Source organism: Elephas maximus, chromosome 27 (assembly GCF_024166365.1).
Source record: "Elephas maximus indicus isolate mEleMax1 chromosome 27, mEleMax1 primary haplotype, whole genome shotgun sequence".
NCBI lineage: Eukaryota > Metazoa > Chordata > Mammalia > Proboscidea > Elephantidae > Elephas > Elephas maximus.
Window position 1 is genome coordinate 24,656,346 of NC_064845.1, and position 21,132 is coordinate 24,677,477.

Below are 21,132 nucleotides of genomic sequence, written 5' to 3' on the forward strand. Positions count from 1 at the left end.
TTAGGAGCACACAATGCTTCAAAGGGTAGGCCATGCCATTGCATTGAGTACTGAAGGGAGCTTCAAGTGAGGGATAGTCTGCTATCTTGCATTATTAATCATGAGACTCTTTCCACGTTGGCTACTGTGTAGCATTCACTCTAAGGGGACAGAAGCCCAAATGAGAAGCAAAGAATTGTAATTGGAAGTTTTCACTGTCAAGCACTGTGAATGAAGAGGACACTTAAGGGCGAGAAGTAGTGAGAAGGTCTTTTCCACAGGACTTGATCATAGAGAAACTTCTTAACCTGCCCCTCCAAAGACAGGGTTTGGAGAGGGAGTGTGGTGGTCTCTAATCTCTACACTTTGAAATAGCTGAACAGTTTATGGAAAGAAACCTCACAGACAGAGATGCTGGGAAAACAGCACCAATTATTTGTGAGATTAAGGGTTTTGCTGAAATAATCAAACAACTAATGTCTAATTCTATCATTGACTTTGGACTGGCAAAGAAAAGAGTTAATGTCAACCTTCCTTTTTCAGACCTCCTCCCTAAGAACTCAGAATGCAGAGGTACCCACTTCTCCCCAGCCTCTAGAAAGAACGGAAAAGATCTTGAACATGTATTGTGCCCCTGAGGGATGTTATTATTTTTTTTATTTTGAAGCTTCTGGTGATTAGATTTGAGAGAGAGAAAGAGAAGACAGAGCCAAAGATCCCAGATTTATCTTAAAAATGCAGCCCAAGGTCAGCTCAATTGGACTGGACCAAAAGCAAAGAAGTTTCCAGGATAAAATGAACGCTTCAAAGGTCAGCGAAGCAGGGCCGGGGGTCTGGGGAACATGGTTTGAGGGGACTTCTAAGTCAATTGGCAAAATAATTCTATTATGAAAACATTCTGCATCCCACTTTGAAATGTGGCGTCTGGGGTCTTAAATGCTAACAAGCGGCCATCTAAGATGCATCAATTGATCTCAACCCACCTGGAGCAAAGGAGAATGAAGGACACCAAGGTCACACGATAACTAAGAGCCCAAGAGACAGAAAGGGCCACATGAACCAGAGACCTACATCATCCTGAGACCAGAAGAACTAGTTGGTGCCCGGCCACAATCAATGACTGCCCTGACAGGGAGCGCAACAGAGAACTCCTGAGGGAGCAGGAGATCAGTGGGATGCAGACCCCAAATTCTCATAAAAAGACCATTACTTGATGGTCTGACTGAGACTAGAGGAATCCCGGCGGCCATGCTCCCCAGACCTTCTGTTGACACAGGACAGGAACCATCCCCGAAGACAACTCATCAGACATGAAAGGGACTGGTCAGCGGGTAGGAGAGAGACGCTGATGAAGAGTGAGCTAATTAAATCAGGTGGACACTTGAGAGTGTGTTGGCAACTCTTGTCTGGAGGGGGGATGGGAGGATAGAGAGAGAGGGAAGCTGGCAAAATTGTCACGAAAGGAGAGACTGAAAGGGCTGACTCACTAGGGGGAGAGTAAGTGGGAGTAGGGAGTAAGATGTATGTAAACTTATATGTGACAGACTGATTGGATTTGTAAACGTTCACTTGAAGCTTAATAAAAGTTAATTAAAAAAAAAAAAAAAAAAAACGCAGCTCATAGCCAGAATGCTCCTTAGCAGGAAGGATGGCAAGACTTGTTTCACATACTTTGAACATATTATCAGGAGGTTCCAGTCCTTGTGGATTTGACAGGCTTGTAAAACATACTACAGAAAATCTCCACCCTTATGTATGGGCCAAGGGCTCCCCTTATCAGGATCTATGTCTCAGGGGACCCATGCTTTAGAGGGCTTCCTTGAAATTTTCTGTCCTCCTCTTGTAGGTGTGGCAGTACCATTTAGGCAGGATGCCCAGAGCCCAGGCTGGGATCTACATGGAACTTGTTGCCTGTTTTCTCCTTTGGAGCACTCCCCAATTCTCTACCTCATGTGTAGCGTTCACCAGATGCCCCAAAGAACTCTGGCCTATATGTTCATGGGGTTGTCCCAGAGCTTTTGGGCTAGGCCCTGGATCTAGAATGGCAGTCTGGTGAGATTATTCCTGATGGCAAAAGCAGTACTTTTCGTGTGGGATCACATGAGATTGGTACGCCAGGATGGTGTTCAGACATAGATTTTAGATGACTCAAATTGTTTAAATACACAGGGTCTGTACACCCTATGTGTAGCTTTGTTAAAGAATTTGAACTTTATCCCACCAATAAGAGATAGATCAAACTACATTACTCAAAATATAAAGTATACCCATTTCATCTAAATCTCTCGTTTGATACATAAGAAATTAAAGCCTAGAGAGGTCAAGTGACTTGTCCAAGATCACACAGGTGATCAGGGAGAAAACTCTAGTTCGATTGATCACTTTTCCAACCCATTCACTTTATGGGCCAGCAGACGTGTCCGGAAAGGCAAAGTCACCTTGACCAAGGGTGTACAGGTAAGACGGGGATAGGATCAGCAAGATTTCCTGACCTCCTAGGTCAATGCTCTCTTTTCCCTACCTTACTACTTAGGAATCTAACCTCCCTCACCACTCTTTCCCCCAGTCCCTTCCACCAGGAGTTCTAGGTCTACTGATGCCAAAATGTGAGTTTCATACAGCCAATTATCACCTAAAATTGACTTTCTAAATTGGTGTTCCAGGGGGTGTCAAATTCATTGGTCGCAACGTGTCTTCACCCCAGACTTCAGTAGTTTGTCATTTATGGATTAAAGAAACTACTTGCCACTATTTCCCACCACTGCTAAAGTTCTTCATGCATTACGTTTGGCGTGAATCAAGTCTAAGGAATTGGTAGAGTAACTTAGAATATTTCTAATGCATTCTCTACATTGGGATTAGTTTTCTTAAGTATATGGTCATTAAAGAGTATCTGGCACATTGGAGGGGCTCAATAAATATTGTTGAATCATGAATGCAGGTGTTATTCATTGAAATTTTTTCAAATTTTAAAATTAAGGTATAATTTACATGTTCTAAAATTCACCCTTGTAGGTGTATAGTTCTGAGAGTTTTGACAAATGTTTACAATCATGTAACCACCACCACAATCAAAATACAGAACAGGTCCATCATTCCAAACATTCCCCCATGCCGCCAATCTGTATTTTGCCCATAAAGCTTTGTCTTTTTAAGAACACCATATAAATGGAATCATACAGGATGCAGCCTTGTGAGTCTGGCTTATTTCACTTAGCTTAATGTTTTTGAGGTTCATCTATGTTGATGCATGTATTAGTAGCTCATTCCTGTATTCTTCATATGTTGTACCATAATTTGTTTATCTATCCCTCAGCTGAAGCACATTTCGGCTGTTTGCAGAATTTACTATACATTGATTTGTTTAACTTTCACTTTGAAAAAAATTCAAAACTACCAGGTATTAATATGTCGCCACATTTGCTTTATTTCTCCATGCATGTATAAATATAAAATAGAAGCATTTTATTTCCAAACCATTTTCTTCTTTTTTTATTGCAGTAAATATATATGTAACAAATCTGTGTTGAATTTTAATCTTGAATACATTTTTTGTCATGTTTAAAGACCCGTCAGCATCTGGGGCTATGTTCAAACCTTTAGCTTATGTTATTTCCCTGTTTGCATGGTCTGATAGAGCTCATAAAGATCCTAAAATTAAGACAAAGCATTAAGTGTAACTTTCTGGTAGCAAAGCAAGGGGTATAATGCCAAGCATAAACATAAACACCTAGCACCTCAGTGCTGTTAGACCTATTAGAGTCTGAGTCTGGACCGTCATCCTAGATCTGTTTTGGGAACATGGTGGACATTAGTCTTTTTCTTGCCAACTTGCATCTTGTGAATATGCTGCCCTGACACCAGCATTACATACCACTATTTGAGACCTTGGCTCCACCAATCAGATGCCTTGCAGGCGACTTTGGTTTGGAAGAGAGAGAGTAAGGTGAAGAGATGCTTGCATTTTTCTAGGGTATCCATTTTCTGGGGAGGATGGCAGTGAAGGTTGTTGTCTTCTCTGGACAATGAGAGGTTTGTTAAGTTCTAGCACCTAGACCTCAGCATTACCAATATGATCTGTGATGCCTGTGCGCAGTAGCAACATTGGCTAAAGAAGGAACAGCTGTTACAGCAAAAAACAGTACTATTCAGCAGAAAGGAGCCCTGGTGGTGCAATGGTTAAGCATTTTGCTGCTAACCAAAAAGTCGGTGGTTTGAACCCACCAGCCACTCCACGGGAGAAAGATGTGGTACTCTGCTTCATTAAAGATCTATACCTTTGATGACACCTCTAATCAGTGGCTGATCTCTAAAATCTACATGATACTGCAAAAACTCAACAACAAAAAGACAAAAAACCCAATTGAAAAATGGGCAAAGGATATGAACAGGCACTTTACTAAAGGAGCCATTCACTTAGCTAACAGATACACGAGGAAATGCTCACGTTCATTAGCCATTAGAGAAATGCAAATCAAAACTACAATGAGATTCCATCTCACTCCAACAAGGCTGGCATTAATCCAAAAAACACACAATAATAAATGTTGGAGAGGTTGTGGAGAGACTGGAACACTTAGATACTGCTGGTAAGAACATAAAATGGTACAAGCACTTTGGAAATTGATATGACACTTCCTCGAAAAGCTAGGAAAAGGAGGTGGTACCAAGATGGCAGAATAGCCAGACAGTTTCTGCGATCCCTTTGACAACAAAGACCTGAAAAAACAACTGAAACGATTATATTTATGACAAGCTGGGAGCCCTGAATATCAAAGGCAAAGTTAGAAGATGGACTGAGCAGCAGGGGAAGAGACGGTTCAGAAGTGGAGAGGAGTTACTGGACCTGAATCACAGAGATCCCTCAGGCACCATTCCCGGACGCGGCTGCAGTGGGCTGTTAGTAGCGTTCTGCCACAATTTCCTCAGGGAGAAGCAGCCAGCCGCACAGCCTACTCGCAAGAACATGAGAAGAATGGCTCTCTTGGCAAAAGCTAAGTACTTCCGTACATTTTACTGTGCCCCCTGCCCCCAAGTCAGCTTCAGTGGCTGTTGATGTCCCTGGGCCTGAGATAGGCCCTGATGAGTGCCCAGAGCCAACCTCCAGGCTTTGGAGTAGGAATAAATTCACAGCTGGGGGAAAAGATACTTTGCAGCTGCACTAACCAGCAGAGCTCAGGAAAGAAGCGGCTCCTGTCCAGGCATAAACGGTCCATGGACTTTGAATATCTTTTCCCCCTGCATGGACCCACTGTGAGGACCTATTCCAGGAGAATAAGCCCTTGATGGCAGACTGCAACCATTTCAGCTGTGTGGTGGAGAGGTGGGTGTTTGGTATTTGACACTACTTTGCCTATTAAACAAGGTCCTCACCTACCCACATCATGGGAAAAAGGACTGGTAGCTCCACTCAGGTCACCCAGCCACTTGTGACATGGATCCGAGGATAACTGGTACCTCCCAGTCCTTATGATGAAAAGCCTTTGGTGACCATGGTCCATCTGCAGAACCCACCCACCTGAACGCTCTAGGGAAAAAGGACACACTTTCCTCACAGATACATGGGGAACGTCTCTCAGCCCCCCACCTTGTTCAGAGTGTGATCCCCTGCTGCAACCAGATACTAGTATCTACATCAATCACCCCTGGCCCTCTAAGACTGTAGGACATAGCCTGTACCATACACTAGATGATCGCCTACCTGGACACCTGAGCTGAATCCATACAAGAAAAGTGAATGGACTCCTAGACTGATATACCTGATAACACCTCTAGCCATCTGGTGACAGGACAACAGAACTTCAAAGGTGAAAACTAATCAAGCTAGCTCACTCAAGCAACCCATTTGGGCACATCAAAAAACAAACCAAGAAGCTAGGATACAGGAGGCAAAAAGTCTTGTGAGTGGGTCACTAGGGGTAATAGTGAGTGGTGCTACTCCCATTTCCAACCCTTGATTCCTGGACCCAAGAATCCTGGATACGGGAGATACAACACCATATATGGGACTCTGGTTTGGAGCATATACAGCCCCTAGGTGAACACTGCCCCAACCCCGCAAGGTATTGCTACCTAGCTGGCACTGTAATTATGTCTTCAGGAGTCCATTCCATCATTCTATCAAACCAGCTGCTTCAGGATGATGGGGGACATGGTAAGACCAGTAAATTCCATAAGCATGGGCCCACTGCTGCAATTTATTTGCTGTGAAGTGAGTCCCTTCATTCAAGGAAATGCATGTGGGATACTGTGATGGTGGATAAGGCATTCTGTAAGTGTATGGGGTAGTTTTGGCAGAAGCATTGCATGCAGGGAAGGCAAATCCATATTCAGGGTAAACGTTTATTCCCTTAAGAACAAAATGCTGCCCTTTCCATGATGGAAGTGGTCCAATGTAATCAGCTTGCCAGCAGGTTGCTGGATGATCACTTTGAGGGATGGGGCCATACTGGGGACTCAGTGCTGGTCTCTGCTGTTGGCAGATTGGGCACTTAGCAGTGGCTGTCACCAAGGTGGCCTTGATTAGTAGAAGTCCATGTTGCTGGGCCCATGCATAACCTCCAACCCTGCCATCGTGGCCACTTGGTTCATGAGCAATGATGGGAGTACCTGGGAAAGGAGGACGAGTGGTTTCCACAGAACACGTCATCCTATCCACTTGATTGTTAAAGTCTTCGTCTGCTAAGTTCAGTCTTTAGTGAGGGTTCATATGAGACACAAATATCTTCACTTCTTTGGCCCATTCAAAGAGGTCTATCCAGATACCTCTCTTCCCCATAAATCCTTGTCTCCAGTTTCCCAATCATGTTCATTCCAAGTCCTGGACAATCCAGCTAAGCCATTGGCCACAGCCCGTTCATCAGTACACATACAATCAATCGCACATCTGGCCATTTCTCCTGCCTAGCAAAGTCAACAACCAGGTGCACTACTTGAAGTTCTGCCCACTGGGAGGATTTCCCTTCACCACGGTCCTTCAGGGAGATCCCAGCAAGGGGCTGTAGTGCCGCCGTTCTCCATTTTCAACTAGTGACCGCATATTGCGCAGAACCATCTGTAAACAAAGCATGAGTTTTCTCACCTTCAGTCACCTGATCATAAGGAGCTACCCATGAGGCCATAGGTGCAGACTGGGAGATTAAGGGTATGTGACAGGAATGGAGACCATGACCGTTTGGGCCATTTCCTCATGCAACTTACTTGGACCCTCACATCCTGCTCAGGCCCGATCTTGTATACACTGCTTCAATTAATGATGGAGTGCTGCCGGGCAAGTCCAACCTTACAACTCTGCGGGTCAGGCAGCATCCAGTTCATAATGGGAAGCTCAGGCCACAGGGTGACTTGCTGGCCCACGGTTAAGCGTTCTGTCTCTACTAAGGCCCAGTAACAAGCCAAAAGCTGTTTCTCAAAAAGAGAGTAGTTATCTGCAGAGGATGGCAGGGCTTTGTTCCAAAATCCTACAGATCAGTGCTGTGATTCACTGAGAGGGTCCTGTTCTTCAAAACGAGGATGAAGAAAAAGGCATGGGCCAGATTAATGGCTGGATACCAGGTACCAGGAGGTGTGTGAATTTGCAGTTCACTCCTCCAAGGAAACTCCTCTTCCAACTGATTGGCTGCTCACATCTGATCACAAAATGGAGGCTGATTACATAATTTCTGCCAAACCCCTGAGAATCATTGCCTAACCAGATTGACACATAACATTAACCATCACAGTGGCGATGAAAATGTTCTGAAGTAGATACTGATGATGGTTGAATAAGATTGTAAAAGTACATAAAGTCACTATACTACACACTTTAAAACTATTAAAACATTTTATTCTATGAGAAATCTATCTGTTAAAATAGTATAAAGTATAAAATGACCTGGAAAAATACTATGACAAAACCAAAAAAATTCCCACTCAGGTGCGTTGAAGAAAGAGTCTGGTTCTGGAGCTGATGTTTCCTAGCTGTGAATGAGGGGTGGCTGTGGAGGAGGTGTGGGAAATAACTCAACCTCTGGTGACCCAGGCAGAGCTGGAGATGGAGGACCTGGTGCTCTATAGAGCTCTTATGTTGAGCAGGAGCAGGATCGACATCAGCAGGTCATCTGGGAGCCATTTCTGGAGGTGGCCCAGGATTGAAATCTACGCCTCCAGCTGCCTGTCCATCTGATGCTGGTGATGGAGCTGGTGACAGAATAGTTGGTGGACTGTGGGGCTCCAGAGTTAGTGCAGGATCAGGATCAACATCAGCAGGTGGTCCAGGAGCTGGTTCTGAAAATGACCCATGTGGTCCCTGTCCCCAGGAGGTCACAATCTGTAGGGAAACATGAAGATGGGTAAAAGAATGAAAACAAATACATGCAAAGAAAAGAGCATATTTTATAGAGAAAATAAAGCAGGGTGCTGTGAGATAAGGCTAGGGTGTGGTCCAAAAGGCCTTACTAAGGTGACATTTATGTGTGATGAAATGACAGGAGGCACCAGCCCTGCACGAGTCCGGGTACAGTGTACCAGGGAGAAGATGCAGTTGGTGCAGAGGCTGGAAGGCAGACATGAGTTTGTCTAGAGGGAGGGTTGAAATGCAGCCAGTATGGCTAGAGGGAGCTGAGGAGGAGAGGAGGCAGGGAGAAGGAGGACAGATCGAGGACCCATGACCTAGTGGGCTGGAGGAGTTATCTCCTGCTCTGTGATAACAACACCCCCAAAAGTAATGACTCACAACAGCACACAGCACGCAGTCTTTGTGCACCAGGAATCTAGGCATGGCTTACCTGGGAACTGCCCCAAGTTCTCAGGAGCCTGTGGTGGTTGTCTCAACTGAGTCCTGACTCAGGAGATCTGCTCCCTATTCACTTCCATGTTATGAGCAGGACTCTGAGAGCTGCTGGACTTAGGGGCCTCATTTCCTCTTTGTTGATCAGGACCCTCCCTCAGCTCTTTGTCACATGAGTCTCTCCATGTGCAGGTCATACATCACAGCTGCTTCCTGGGGGGAGATGAGAAATAAATGACAGACAGAGAGAGAGATGACTGAGAGACAGACAGACAGTGAGAGAGAGAGAGAATAAAACAGAGCCAAGAAACATTGCCCCAAATGGGGTCATTATGAGTTGAAATCGACTCAGTGGCACCTAACACCAAGAACAACATTCTTGAGAAGCGAATCCTTGAGTCCAATCCACACTGAGGGGAGGGGGCCACACAGGATGTGGAGACCAGGAGGTAGGATTCTTGGGAGCCATCGTGCAGGCTGCCTACCCCCAAGTCTGAGATGAGGCACTGGGTTAGATTCTAAATGTAACGGAAGTTATTGGAAGGTTTTATGCAGAGGGTGACAATATCTGACGTTCATTTCATTCCAACCCCCTCCTAGTGCACACTGGGAATTGAGGTCAAGAGGGGAAGGGACTTTCCCAAGCTCACACCACCAGAACCGAGCCCTGTTTGGGGATCTACTCCATGCTGCTTCCCACCCCTGCTTGAAATTCTTCCATTTCTGAGTTTGTGCATTACCTACAGGGGCAGATTATGCAATAGGTAAGGTAAGCATGGTGATCACCACATCTTTGATGTGGCAAAGCCCATGTGAAATTTTTCACTACAGATTAGTAAGTAAGCACAAGTAGACCTGTGCTTGCCTTGCTTACAGGGTCATCTGCCCCCGTCAGGAATTGTAAATTTGAAGAGGCATTGATTCTGTAGGAAGGTGCTATGGGGTGGGGAGAGGCAGATGCCAGCCATACCTAGAAGCAGAGTATTAGATGTGGTGGAAAAATATGAAAAGGTGAAAATGTTCACTACAGATGATCTGGTAAGCAGGTAAGCCCTATGCTTACCTTGCCTATTAGATAATCCACCCCTGATTAGCTACAGGTAATGCCAGCCCACGGGTTCTATAGATGTTATCTCACATATACCTGCTGATGTCCCTAGGAAGAAGATGCTAGCTAGAATGATCCCTATTGTGTGGGTATGGGGACTGGGGACGCTCTGGGCAGCACAAAGACTTGTCCAGGGTCACAAACTGATTGAGAGGGATGAGCTTTGTCTGAACCCAGCTCTGCCTGCACAAAGCTGGGGCCCTGGCTTCACCCAGGCCTTCCCCAGGTTTTAGGGGGGAGGGGGAGGGTTGTGTTGGTGTCACTGTGTACAGTTATGGAGATGGCATGGGGACAGGTGAGCATTCAGCAGCCCTGGGGGACTTTGGGGAGGTCTTAACTGACATCAGGCCCAAGTCAGAAGATCCAGGACATGACCTCACTTCCTTGACAACAGACTACATAGAATTTGGAACCCTGGTAACCTGGCCCCTACCCAGCTCACTTGAGTGGAGACACTCAAACTAGGAACATGTTTTCTTGTTGTCTCTCATCTTCCCGTGTATCAAAGCTTGGAAGACCCAGGAGTTCGACACTTTCACCAAGGCTGAGACATGGGCTCATCCCCCAACCACGGAAGCTCAGGCCATTTACCAAAAAGAATCCAAAGGTAACACAGGGTGGCCCAGGGCTGCCAATTCAGGCCAGGCCATCACTGTGATCCCACCTGGGCAGCCCCCCCCCCCCCCAGGGCATAGCATCTCCCTGGCCATGCCAGCCCTTGCCCTCATGGGGTCCCTGGTAATGGGAGCTGGGAAGAAATGTGGATAGAACTGATGAGGCAGAAAGTTGTTAGCTGAGGCAGGGTCCATTTGGGAGAGAGATGGTGGGGGTCAGGGAAGGAGATGCCATGTGATCTGGGGAGGTCTGGGAGGGGAGGAGTGATAATGAGGATGATGAAAATGGGGCTGCTGCTTCAGGACTAGCACACACTGAGGGCAACCCCAAGCACTCCACCCCCACAGCCTCTCACCATACTGGGTTCATGGGCCTGAGTCTGTCCGTGGCTGGGCCTAGTCCATCAGGTTGGGTGCCTTGGGGAGGCTGGGGGCTGGGGTGGTAAATGTGGAGACCTCTTTCACTTCCCTGTCTCGATCCCCCTGATCAGACAGAACAGTGGGATGTAAGTCTACCCAGAGGTTCCAGTTCAGACCAGGCCTTAGGGAGGGACTGTTGGGGTCACAGGCTGAGTCAGCACTCTCACCTGGACCTTCTCTGAGATCCCGCTCACCCTGAGTGTGGCAGTCAATGTGCAGCCCTAGCTGCTGGCCTGCCTGGGCCACTGCTGACCCTGTGCCAGCCCAGCTTCTGCCAGATCCTGCTGCAATACTCAGAGCTTGATTTTTTTATCCGTGGACTTGGTCAGGGCTGGATGGTGCTGCCCACAGTCCAGCCCGCCCAGCATGGGGGAACTGGGAGCTCCTCGGAGGCACAAGGGCTTGAGGGGCAGAGAGAGAAGGAGGCAGCACGGACTCTTGATGCCTCCCTGGCCGCTGCCGGCACTGTCTCTGCAGAACTCCCCGCAGGAGATCCCCAAGGAAAAGGAGAATGGCGTCACCTACTCGGTCTACCCTAAGAAAGGGACCAGGAAGGGCTGGCACAGGTTCTGGGTGAGTGAGGGGGGAGGGGAGTGGCGACCCCACCCAGAGACCCAGGATGACCAGGGAGGCCCTACGGCCCAGACACCTTCCTGTAGACCTCAGGTCCCTCCCAGGACTTTCCCTCTTGAGGGTCCCCAGACTCCTCACAAAGTAATTAGCCTCCCCCCCCCGCCGCCGCCACTGCCCTCCCTGCCCTGTCCGGCTACAAAGTTACTGTTCACGTAAGCCCATGCATATTTTGCGCGTTGCTGCTGTTTTAGTGTTTAACTTTCAAACCCAGGGCCCCAGGCAGCAGTCGGCTGGACTGTCCCTCCACACCTTCTCCCAGCTTCACACAGCATCACACTTAGCAGGACTCTTTTACCCTAGAGCACAAGGCTCAGGCTATGACACACCTTTTTCTACAACTTGCAATCTGGGGGAACACAACACGTGACCCTTTCAGGTCAGAGGCTATATCCTGACTTGCTGTAGAATGTTCCAGAAGAGAGGCCTGCTCCCACAGTGACTGAGTCTCTCACTGCCGCTGGCCCTGGACTGATTCCTTCTGCTGCCCTTTCAGCAGGGCTGCAGGAACGCTAGCACGTGTCCTCATATCCTGACCCACCCAGGACAGACTCCCAGGAGTGGCATGCTGGGGGAAGGATGTGCACATTTCAAGTTAGGATCACTACAGCCAGACTCCTTCCCAAAACAGCTGTCGCAGTCCCGTGGCCCAGCAGATTGTGATGCTGGCTGCGTCTCTGCATTGAGCCTGTTCCAGGTGTTACGGTTCTTTTCCATTTTCCCTATCTGCTGTCAGGGTGGCCAACACAACTGCAGGGTGGCTTTGAGGCACTTGTTGGCCCTGAGAAGCTGAGCCACCTCTCAGTCCTTTACCAACCATTCACATTTGCCCTCCCTGAGCCATCTGTTCAGATCCCTAGTTCTGTGGGGGTCTTTCTGCCACTCCAGGATCTCTAGGCTAACACCCTTGGCTGGATCTGGGTGCTCAAAACCCCCTTTAATGTACAGAAAGAAAATTCCGTGTCTTGCTTACCTCATCGGTGCCTGCTCTGTGCACTGTCTTCATCTGGGAGGAAGTGAGCTTGCACCAGACCTTCCCCTCCGAGTCAGGAACAGAGCAGGCCTCACCTAGCACAGAGGAAACCTCACGGAGCCCTAGTTTCAGACAGTTCTGGGCTCTGACCAGGTGACTTTGAGTTGACAATGGATGTCACCAAGCTTCTGTTTTCACACCTCTGGAATGGGGTGTTTTGTGAGGACTCACTGGGATACTGCTCTTCCTTCAGGGAGATACCATGGTTACTTCGTTAACAAAATCACTTCAGGTTCCTAATGTTTGTAATCATCCCCCACCTCCAATCCTATTTGGAAAGCTGAGTTCTCTTTGCTGCTAAAAGCACTTGTGTCCCACCTCCTGCCACAGATCACTGAGGGAGACGGAGTACCTAGTCTGACCTCTGGGCCCACAACACTCCTGGTGGTTCATGGGGCTGCCTCTGACAGTGTGTCCCTCCTCTGTCCCACCCCAGTGTGTCTGTGGTTCTGACGAAGACCTGAATGAGGCCTGGGTGATGAAAACCTTCAAGGCAGGCTTACTGGAGAAGCTGGTGGAGCTCCTGGTGCCCGCCTACATAAAGGGTGACATCTCCTACATTGAAATCTTTCTGGGAGCCTACAGAACCTACGCCACCACCCAGCAGGTCCTAGACCAGCTTCTCCGAAGGTGAGCGCCCCACCCTCCATAGCCCAATGGGGACTCTACCTACTACCAGCTGTGAGTCTGGAGAATGTCACTTCACTACTCAGAGCCTCAGTTTTCTTCCCTGAGAAGAGGGGTGGTAAAGGTCCAATCAGCTAGAATTACTGTCAGGACCACATGGGATAAGCCACAGGAAGTGTGTACCTGGAGCCCAGCTCTAAGATGAAGGGTGCTGGAGGGCCTGGGATGTTCACATTTATTATTTTCCTCTCCCCCATGAAGAAGCTTTCTGCCTCACCCCTCACTGACTACGCACCCTTGAGCAAACCTACTTCCCATTTGTAAAGGGGAGTCTGAGATTCCATTTAGTGGGTCCTTGGTATAGCCAGAACAGGGATCCCTGTAGGCTGATAGAGGGGCACCAGGACTCTTAGATACCTGGGAGGGTGCTGGTTGGGTTCACTCATTCACCAGTCATCCATGAAGCCCCTACTGTTGCAGACACAGTTCTCGGTATTTAGCACTGTTCAGTGAACAAAGCAGATAAGAAGCCCTGCCCTCCTGGGCCTCCAGCCCGAGAATCAGACAGGAACACCAGACATCTTAAGCAAGTAGTGTCCACACTGCATTAGATGTGACACCTTCATACCACCTCTAGGTATGGATGTAACCACCCCTATTCTGCTGAGTACGGTGAGCCCCAGGAGCAGCTGAAACGGTGAGTGGACTTTGGGTGGAGAAGGAGGGGCTGAGGTTTTAGGGGGCCTGTGTCTGGATTGGGGCTGGCAGACCCTGGGCCCCACACATCTAGATTCCACTAGAGGGATGAGTTTAGAGACACCCCCTGCAGGGCGTAAGCAGTCACTGAGAGCTAGGAGTGGAACCTGGGCATCCTGGATAGTAGAGGGGAGGCTGGGGGCTCAGAGATGCCCCTGAGAGAATTCATCTTCCCACAATCCCCTCACATCACCTGTTGCCCCCTCCCCTATTTGGGGCCCAAAACAGGAGGTGCTGGGGGAGGAGGAGCGGGGGGTGGAGAAAATTGCTCCCAAATCCTGATCACCAGTCATGGGTGCTCAGCTGCATGAGGGGCCCCTGTCCCAGGGGAGAACAGTCTCCATGGGAGAAGAGGCCCTCACATGCATGCAGAGAGCCAGGCAGCACGTTGGTGCACACGCTCCAGAGGAGGGGTCCTATGGCCTGGGCATCTGGATCAGGGTATGGTCTCCATGTGTCGTCCAGCATCAGATAATCCTGGAGCACTACTGAGGTGAACATGCAGACACACATCTCCATTCCCTTAGAGTGTTACTATCCAGTGCGGAGAGGGCCAGGGGACAGAAAGGGATGTAATTCAGGCTCCCCGAGGAGGGAGAGTTGGACAGACCATTGATGGGGAGTTCCCAGGGACAAGGCTCTGTGCTAGCCCCATCAGTGACCAGGCCTGCCACCGTCAGGGCAGCCAGAGGGCATGATACAGGGTGGTGCTGACCTTTGGGAGGTCAACGGTACAGGGGTAGACAGAGGGACTCGCCCCTTGCAGGGGTGCCCTGGGAGGGCAGTGCGGTGGGAAAAGCCAGGCTTCTGACCCTGCTTTTCACCACCCACCCCCAGCGCCATCTCTTTTATCCTGGGCACATGGCTAAAGGAATACTCGGAGGATTTCAATCAGCCCCCGGACTTCCCCTGCCTAAAGCTCGTGGTGGAGTATGTGCACGTGAACATGCCAGGCTCACATCTAGAGCACGATGCCCAACTTCTCTTGGCACGGCTGGATCAAATGGAGGTCACTGAGGCAGAGCCAGAGGGTGAGGAAGACTGGGCATGACTGCATGTGAGCTTGTGAAGGGGACATGGGAAGGCCCCCAGAGGCTGGGGTTGAGCCGGGGATCTGAGTAACTTCAGACCCTCCTGTGGTAGACCACAGTCTGGGAAGACTTCCTGGGGTGGAAATTCTTGGGAATGGGCTTCTCTTCGTGGCACTGGGTGTTTTCCATCATTGGCAAGGCATGAGGAAAGGCAGTCAAGTTGGTGAACTTTTCTCCTCTTGCAGCTCCAGAGCCGGGGCCAGCGCCAATTATAAAAGAGGCTCAAGAGCTAACTCTGCCCCAAGAACCGGCTCCTGGACAATCTCCTGGGGAAAATTCTGCTCCTGTATCAGCACCAGAGCTCCACAGCACACCACCTATTATGTCATCAGCTCCAGCACTGGTACCAGATGGAGAGCTGCCTGGAGGGGTGGATCCCTATCCTGGGCCACCTCCAGAAATGGCTCCCGGACCACCAGCTGATGTCAATCCTGCTCCTGCTGCTGCTCCAACACTGGAGCTTGATGTAATCCAGGTCTTCCCCCAGCTCCATCACCAGCATCAGATGGAGACTGAGATGGAGAGGTGGATTACCATCCTCAGCCACCTCCAGAACCGGATACTGGACCACCAGCTGATGTGGATCCTGCTCCTGCTCCACCACAGGAGGTCAACAGAGCTCCAGCTATTCCGTCACAAGCTTTGGCTCTGGCAGCAGATGGATAGGCCACTGGACGTTCAGATTCTTAAGCTGGGCCACCGCCTGAGCCAGATCCTGGACCACCTTGTGTTGTCGATCCTGATCCTGTACCAACACCGAAGCTCAACAGAGCACCACCTATCCCATCTCCAGACGGAGAGCCAGCAGGAGAGCTGGATTTTTACCCTAGGCAACTTCCAGAACAGACTCAAGGACCACTTCCTCAGTCAGATCCTGCTCTTGCAACAACATTGGAGCTGGGTACAACAACAGGTCCTCCATCACCAAGTCGAGCACTGGCACCCGACAGAGAGCCTACTGAAAGATCAGATTCTCTCCCTGGGCCAAGACCATAACGAGCTCCTGGAAAGCCTGCTGAGATCCATCACGCGCCTGAACTAACACTGGAGCTCCACAGAACACCATCACTAGCTCCAGGACTGGCAGCAAATGGAGAGCCACCTGGAAGATCAGATTCTGGGCTACATCCAGAACTGGCTCCTGGACCACTGGCTGATGTCAGTCCTGCTCCTGTTCCTGACCAACACCAGAGCTCAATGTAGCCCACAGCCCTCCATCTCGATCTCTAGCCCAGGCACCAGGAGAAGAGCCTGATGGAGGGCTCGATTCCCATTCTGGGCCACCTACAGAACTCCTTGCTCAACCACCTGCTCCTGCACAAACACCGGAAGTCCTTAGAGCAACAGCTATTTCATCACCAGGTCCAGCAGTGGCACTGGACAAAGAGTCCGCTGGAGGGGCGGATTTCCATCCTGGGCCACCTCTAACTGGCTCATGGACAAACAGCTGATATCGATCCTGCTCCTACTCCAACACTCGAGCCCCATAGAATATTAAGTCCTCCACTGCTAGCTCTGCCTTGGGCACCAGAGGCGAAGCCACTTGCCATGCCTCCTCCACAGCAGCTCCTCATTCACTGCCAGGGACCATCAGCCTCAGAACCAGACATTTTCTTTTTCTCACATAAGTGGGTTTTTTTTTTTTTGCTTTGTTGTAGTATTTTTCCAGCTCAATTTATACTTTAGAGTTTATACTATATTAACTGGTAGTTTTCTCATTAAATAAAGTTTTGTTTTAATAGCTTGAAAGTATGTAATAGCAGTGGGTTACCTACTATCACAATCCTATTCAACCATCAGCACTATCTACTCTAGAACACTTTCATTACCACTGGGATGGTTAATGTTATATGTCAACCTGGGCAGGCCATGATTCTCAGGGATTTGGCAGAAATTATGTAATCATCCTCCATTTTGTGATCTGATGTGAGCAGCCGATCTGCTGGAAGAGAAATTTCCTTGGGGATATGGCCTGAAAAAAATACATTTTCTGCGGTATGCAGCCATTAATCTGGCCAATGCACTTCTCTCTATCCCTGTTTTAAAGGGCCACCAGAAGCAGTTTGCCTTCAGCTGGTCAGGCCAGCAATACACTTTCACTATTTTATCTCAGAGGTATATCAACTCTCAAGCCCTATGTGATAATTTAGTTCACAGGGAACTTGATCACTTTTCCCTTCCATAAGACGTCACACTGGTCCATTACATAAACAGCATTATGCTGACTGAACCTAGTAAGAAAGAAGTATCAGTACTCTAGACTTATTGGTAACATATTTGCATGCTAGAGGGTGGAAAATTATTCTGACAAAAACCCAGCTGCCTACATCTCAGTGAAAAATCTAGGGCTCCAGCGTGTGGGGGATGTTGAGATATTCCTTGTAAACTGAGCGATAAGTTGATCTATCTGGCCCTTCCTACAACTAAAAAGAAGGCACAACACTTGTTGGGCCTCTTTGGATTTTGGAGGCATCATATCCCTCATTTCGATGTGCTACTCCAGCCTATTTATCAAATGACTTGAAAAGCTGCCAGTTTTGACTAGGGCCCACAATAAGAGAAAGCTCTGCAACAGATTCAGGCTGATGTCCAAGCTGCTCTGCCACTTGGGCCATACGATCTGGGAGATCCAATGGTTCTGGAAGTGTCAGTGGCAGACAGAGATGCTGTTTGGAGTCCTGTCTGGAGTCTTTGCAGGCCCCTACTGGTGAATGACAGTGCAAACCCTTAGGATTTTGGAACAAAGCACTGTCATCATCTGCATTTAACTACTCTCCTTTTGAGAAACAGCTTTTGGCTTGTTACAGGGCCTTAGTAGAGACTGAACACTTAACCACGGGACACCAAGTTACTACGCGGCCTGAGCTGCCCATCATGAACTGGGTGTTGTCTGACTCACAGAGTCATAAAATCGAATGTGCTCAGCAGCACTCCATCAGTAATTGGAAGTTGTATCTACGATATCAGGCCTGAGCAGGATCTGAAGGCTCAAGTAAGTCACATGAGGAAATGGCCCCAATGCCCATGGTCTCCACTCCTGTTACATTACCTGCCCTTTCCCAGTCTTCATCTATGGCCTCATGATCAGTTGACTGAGGAAGAGAAAGCTGGTGTCTGGTTTACAGGTGTTCCTCTGCATGATATGCAGGCACCATCTGAATGTGGACAGTGGCAGCAAAGCACTACAGCCCCTTTCTGGGACCTCCCTGAAGGACACTGGTAAGGGAATAGCCTCTCAATGGGCAGGACTTCAATCAGTGCACATGAGTATTCGCTTTACGTGGACGGAAAAATGGCCAGATATGCAATTGTGCACGGATTCACGGGTTGTGGCCGATAGTTTGACTGGATAGACAGGGACGTGGAAGGAACATGATTGGAAATTTGAAGTCAAGGAAGTATGAAGAAATGGCATGTGACAGACCTCTCTGAACAGGCCAAATAAATGAAGGTGTTTGTATCCCGTGTGAATGCTCTGCCTTAGGCAGCGTTCTCTAAAGAAGCAAAACCAGTTAAGTGTATAAATATGTATATATATAAAAAAAAAATAGAGAGAGATTTATATCTAGGAAAGGGCTCACACGGTTTTAGAGGCCATAACACCACAAGTTTGTGGGTCAGGATAGAGGCCTCTCCTGATTCACGTAGCCTCAGGTGCTGGTGAACCCAAGTTCGGCAGGCTGGAGAGCAGAGCTGTTGCTCACAGGCTGTGAAGGTCAACGAATCCCAAGACTGGCAGGCAAGACCACAGGTAAACTGCTAGCTCAAGTCCCAAAATCTGGAGGTCAGGTGAACAGGACCCAGCTGCAGAATCCAGAATGAGCAAACCCCTCCGAGCCCTGCCAGAACGTCTGCGCACATTGGATGCAGGACACATGCCCAAGGAAACTCCTCTTCAACCAATTGCCTACTCACATCGTATGGCACCATGGGGGCAATCACATATGAAATCTCAACAGGCAAGTGACCACAACATGACATGACTGCCAAAACTCTGAGAATCATGGTACAGCCAAGTTAACACACACTCTTAACTATCACAGTTCACCCTTTGTCAACTTGGTACTGGTACACATCTCCTTAAACCATATATAATCTCTGAATAAAGACAATTATAAAGTCATTCTTTTGCCTAACATGATACAATAAACACATATACAGCTAAAAATGCACTAGCTCTATTTACATCTTATATTTTATAACTTGAGAAAACAAAAAGATTTGATGCACACATAAAAAGCAGAAATACTCATAACAGTTACAGTTCTCGTTTCCTCAATTGGTCATGTGAGCGTAAGTGGTATTTAGAACTACCTTCTTCCACCACCCATTCCACATTTCCTTTGGCCTAAGCAAGCATCTCAGTTGGTCGTGGCTCTTTGCCTGGTGGGGTGGCCGAACCTATCATTCCTAAAGGGTCTGGGCCATTAGTAGTCATGTTGGAACTCAGTTGCTGTCATTTTCCACTGATTTTAATCAAAGGGCATGTGTGATGGTTAAGATTGCATGTCTCAACGTGGCTGGGCCATGATTCTCTGTGTTTTGCCAGTTGTATGATGTTTGATCACTTCCCTGTTGAAATTTGGTATGTGATCACCCTCATAATGGAATCTTCTGAGTGGTTTCAGTGCAGGTAGAGCCTGTGGTGGCTCACTCCCTGCTCAGCCTTTATCTCTTCACCCTCTGCCACCTAATTCCTTCTGCTCATCTTGCCGAGGCTCTTGGCTTATTCTGGATCCTGCACCTGTCTGTCGTTCCTCTGACCTCCAGTTCTTGGGACTGGAGCTAGCAGCTTACCTGCTATCTTGGGATTCATCAACCTTCACAGCCTGTGAGCAGGAGCCCTGCTCTCCAGCCTGCTAATCTTGGGTTTGCCAGCCCCTGTGGATACATGAATCAGGAGAAGCCTCTATGCTGATCCACCGACTTGCAACTCTACAATCATGTAAGCTGTTTCCTTGATGTAAATCTCTCCATATACATATTTATAAACTTGACTAGTTTTGCTTCTCTAGAGAACCCAGCCTAAGACATTTGGTACCGAGAGTGGTTCTAGAGAAACAAAATTGTAAGGATGAGTTTTCTAAATTAGTTTTCAAGTCTGGTTAGTCTCAAAGATGTTGATGACTCTGCTTTCAGTAGTAAAGAGGGCACTGCTAATTCATGGCATGAGGTGGCAATTCAAATATGCAAATTATCACCACCAATAGATCGGGTATTGGTGAAAGGCGAGGCTCTGGGTGATGGCATATATGATACCTTTCAATAATTTTCTCATAATGAGAAGTATAAGGAAGCTGGTTGGTTGGTCCTACTTGCACTTGACAAACTGGTGAAAGAAAGAGACGATCTCGGGGCTTCAGTGTCAAAGCTCAAGTGCCGCATAAACGACCTCAAAGTGTCCACTTGTGCTTTGAAGGAAAGCCTTATTTCTTGTAGCAACACTGCTGATATTGCCAAAAACCAAACCCGAGTCTTATTGTAAGAGTGGCTGAATTACAATTCCACTTCAATTGCCAACTTAGAGAGGTGTCTGAAGTTAAAGTAAGGGCATTGTTTGGGAAGAAATGAGATCCTGAAACTTAGGATGGGGACATATGGGCAAATAGTTAGAAAGCTGGAGACACTGAGCCCCTAAATTCCATTTAAACACTCCTGCCAATAGAACCACTTCCATCTGCAGAGATTACTTCATGTGTGTCTGCTACACCACCCTGCCCAGTAAAGGCATTAGCCCCTCCACTTCCATCTAATGAAATTAGCCCTTGCCCAGCTGCCTCTAAAGAGCCCTTGCCTGAGCCATTGCCTGGGGCATCATCTCAGGCAGATGCTTTACAACACAATGCTGAATGTTCTCAAAACAATTCCAGACTACTGATTCTGGCTTCTAGACCTATAACTAGATTAAGTCCCACCGAGCCCCAAAGAGATGTAGTAGAAAGTGTGACGCAGGACAAGGTATGCTACACTCCAAGAGAACTGCTTGACTTTTCTAATATGTACAAACAGGAACCTGGGGAATAGGTGTGGGAATTGTTATTAAGGGTGCAGGATAATGCTGCAAGGAACATAAAGATGGATCAGTCTGAATTTTATTGATATGGGCC

At 48.1% G+C, this 21,132-nt stretch overlaps 1 long non-coding RNA gene across 1 annotated transcript in view; it reads right to left on the bottom strand.

Annotated features, from left to right (window-relative positions):
* Positions 1-7,831: 7,831 nt before the first annotated feature.
* The window catches only part of LOC126068368 (uncharacterized), a 95,973-nt gene continuing 82,672 nt past the window's right edge, over positions 7,832-21,132 (bottom strand). The window contains exons 5-6 of the long non-coding RNA XR_007515650.1: positions 8,745-8,959; positions 7,832-8,287 (exon numbers count right to left, since the gene is read on the bottom strand). This is a non-coding gene — a long non-coding RNA (uncharacterized LOC126068368). The remainder of the gene's footprint in view (positions 8,288-8,744; positions 8,960-21,132) is intronic.